The sequence below is a fragment of the Curcuma longa genome, unplaced genomic scaffold (assembly GCF_044706935.1).
Source record: "Curcuma longa cultivar G26 ecotype Majalengka, Jawa Barat unplaced genomic scaffold, ITB_CL_G26_1.1 contig_16512, whole genome shotgun sequence".
NCBI lineage: Eukaryota > Viridiplantae > Streptophyta > Magnoliopsida > Zingiberales > Zingiberaceae > Curcuma > Curcuma longa.
This window is the reverse complement of record NW_027430374.1, coordinates 1-3,815: the sequence shown is the minus strand read 5'-3', so window position 1 is coordinate 3,815 and position 3,815 is coordinate 1. Positions and strand designations below refer to the sequence as shown.

Sequence of the window (3,815 nt, the reverse complement as noted above, 5' to 3'; positions counted from 1 at the left end):
TCACGCCCCGGGAGACGGCTGTCCGAGAAATTTCGGCAACATCTCCCCTGTAACAATTCACTTTCCCTGAATACAACATAATAAGGCCTACACGATCACAATCCCCAGATATATAAAACGGTAAACCGGAAACTCTATTAAGATAATAAAGTCCACAACCGACCACTACGAACATGCACCACTAAACACATATGAAAGACCCCCATGAAACTATAACCGGGTCTGATACCAATACGGAAAAGAAAATATAGCAAAACCAAAAATAATCGTTGAAGATGACTCGACGAGGGACTAGCAGCACGGCTCTCCAGACAGACCTCAACCTGAAAAGATAAAATCAACAGAGTGAGTTCAATGAACTCAGCGGATATCTAGCAGATATGTACAAATAAGCTATTTACCAGTACTAATCATGATTGTACAGAAATAAATACAGAACCGAACTACTGAATAGCTGTACATACCAGAATCATATGTAATAACACAACGGTATAAATCCTGCAACATAGGTAAGATCAAAAGCCCAAATGCCTAAGGTATCCTGTAGATGCATGTCAAACCTATGCAGTAAATGAATGCAATCCTGTAGCGACGGACTCAAGCTATAAAGGAGCCGATGGTCGCTAACATAAAATCCTGGTGCGACGGCTAGAGCTATAGAGGAGCCGATGATCGCTAGTATGCAAATCCTGGAGCGACGGGCTCGGACTATAAAGGAGCCGATGATCGCTAACATAAAATCCTGGTGCGACGGGCTCAGACTATAGAGGAGCCGATGATCGCTAGTATGCAAATCCTGGAGCAACGGGCTCAGACTATAAAGGAGCCGATGATCGCTAGTATGCAAACATGTAGATATAAAGCAAAATAAATTAATACTACTAGTCATAGCAAACTATACACATCAAACGACATATCTAAATAGATGAGTCGAGATACCCGCCTTTAGAAGTAGTCTGTGCCGGAAGGGAAACTCCGTCCAAAAGTCTGGTAGTAAGTCAATGTCCTGTACCACGGCTTAATCTTAGCTATTTACATATTAAGGTGATTTACAACAAATGAGAAATTCAAATCGTATTATCGGAATACAACTACAATTCAATTATTAACTAAGTATTAAATTAATTTAGCCGACTCATTCATTATTTAGTTAACTCCATTATTTAACTAAACTTTAATCTACTTCAATTAGTATAACTTAACTACCGTAGCCCTAAAACCAACAAAACAAAACCTAACCCATGGTGATTACCATAACCAATCACCGAATCTCAAGTTAGGGATCACTAAATTCCTAATCTCCCTTAATTACATCTTAATCACCAAATTAACTAAATCTGTAATTAATTACTTAATTACCCTAATTAAATCGATTAACAACTTAATTAAATAGTTAATGAATTTACCCTACATCAACTAATTAAACTCTAACGAACCTAATTAAATCAAATCCAAAATTCTATGAAATCCCCAAATTCTTACCTCAACCGATCAAAACCTAATACCCAATCCAAGCTCCCAATTAGTTGTTAAACAAGATTCCCAACTTCGTTGCTAACCAAGAATTGAACTCACCTGAATTTAAACCCAAAAATTGAGTTTTTGTTGGCGGCGGCGGCGGTGGCGGCGGCGACGGCAGCGACGGCGGCGGTGAGGAGCAAACAGAGGAAGAGGACGGGAAGGCAGGGAAAGCGGCGGAAGAAGGAGGCACCGATCGGGTCTTCACGCGGCAGCAGCCAACTCAGGCGGCGTCGGCTTCTTGAGGGCGAAGGAGGCGGCGGCAGCGAGGAGCGGCGTCGGGTTCGTGAGGGAATAAGAGGGATACGGCGTTATTCAACCAATTGAACCGATTACTGTAGCAAACCGGGTTCAGGAATAAGATTGATTCCACACTAGTTTTGTTGGATTCGCCTGAGGTCATTTATTTATTATTATTTTTTTTTCAGAAAGCTTTTTACACTTGCGCCTAGGTCACAGAAAGCTTTTTCAAAATTCGAACCACCGATGGTGCATGGAATAGAAAAACTACCTGGGTCATTGAGTTTAGGAGGTACCCGATTCTTAATCAAATCGCTGCACTCCTCTGACAATGCTACTGTCACTAGTTCTTCTATTTTCCTTTTGTTGGACAATATATCCTTGAGAAACTTGGAATACGTTGGCATTTGCTGCAATGCTTCCGTAAAAGGTATATTGATGTAAAGCTTTTTGATTACCTCGAGGAATTTGTCGAACTGTTCATCCAACCTCGCCTTGACTAGTCTCTGTGGGAAAGGTATTGGAGGCTTATAAGTCCGTATCGTCTGTTCGGGATCTGCGTTTCTGTTGCCTTCCTCCAAATTTTCAAATACTGGCTTCTCAGTGTCAAACACGCCCGTGTTGTTCAACACGGTCTGCCCGTGTCGATCTCTGTGGCTTGGCTCGGCTTCAGCTGTTTGATCTCCAGGACCTGACACGCCCGTGTTGTTCAACACGGTCTGCCCGTGTTGATCCCGTGTTGATGTGGCTTGGCTCGGCTTCAGCTGTTTGATCTCCAGGACCTGACACGCCCGTGTTGTTCAACACGGTCTTACCGTGTTGAGCTCTGTGATCAATTTCTTGATCCCTTGGATTTCCTCGGACAGTCCTTCCACTTCTCAAGGTTATTGAGTTGCAATGTTCAGCCGGATTGACTTCTGGATTTCCTGGAAATCTACCTGGCGTCCTTGAGCTTGAACTCGCCAATTGAGAGATTTGATTTTCCAACATCTTAGTATGATTTGTCAGGTTGTCAACTTTACCGGCTAATTGTTTGGTCGCCTCTGCCTGATTCTGGTGCTGCTTGTTAGACTCATCGATGTGCTTTTTGAAACTTTCGTTCATCTTCCCCTGACATTCAATGAAATTCTCCATCATCATCTCCAATTTAGATGTCTGATGCGCTCCCCGCAAGTATACGGGTTGTCGTCAAGTAATAAAAATATCGATCCACAGGGACCGTGGAATTACTTACTAGATTTAGCACAAAAAGGTGGAGAGAAAACTGAGCATGAGTTGAGTTGGGGGAGATGGGAGTATTCTAGAGTACTTTATCCTAGAGTCGGAGAAAAGAATCGACTGTGACAATGGGTTGTGAAGCGATCCTAGGACTTCGGACTCCTTAGTGTATTGATTGATTGACTTGAATCCTCTACCTTTCCTCAATAATTGTTCAATTGTAGGGATGTTAACCAATTTATCCAATTCGACCACGTCAGGTATCCTCGTAATGAAGCATTGGTGTTCTTACGTCATCGTTGTTGGTTTGAGATGGTTCTAGAAGCCCGGTTCAAGGCATTCCCGTGTCACTCAGGCGCCCCGGAATACTAAAAGAACCCTATCCCCTGTCACAGGATATCTTTTTACGGACCTCTCCCCAACAACGAATGACCGCTAACTATCCCTCATATGAACTAACTATGAATCAAGAAACCCCTCGGAAACTCGCCCGATTCAAGGCATTCTTCCTGTCACGAAGCGCCCCGGTGTACGACCTAATGATTCCTCAATTCACAATTAATCCCTACCCTCATGGATTCATACACACACATTTTATCATTCATCACACAAGCATAAATCCATAAAGCAATTGACGATTAAATCATTGAAATTGGTAGATTAACAAATCCAGAGTACAATCATCCAATACATCTGATTCATCCTACATCCTAGAATCTAGGGAACTACTCCATATCGTGGAGGTTACAACGCAAAGAAAAGAAATAATACATCTTACTCCGAAGATACAACGATGAAATGTAGGAAATAAGACTTATCTTCTTCCTCGGACTGCAATC

The 3,815-nt window shown here is 42.3% G+C and overlaps 1 long non-coding RNA gene across 1 annotated transcript; it reads right to left on the bottom strand.

Moving 5' to 3' along the window:
- Window positions 1-114: 114 nt before the first annotated feature.
- Window positions 115-1,660, bottom strand: LOC141816405 (uncharacterized). Its single transcript, XR_012600688.1, has 3 exons — window positions 1,576-1,660; window positions 944-1,006; window positions 115-323 (listed from the first exon to the last, which is right to left on the bottom strand). It is a non-coding gene; the product is annotated as an uncharacterized LOC141816405 (long non-coding RNA).
- Window positions 1,661-3,815: the final 2,155 nt, after the last annotated feature.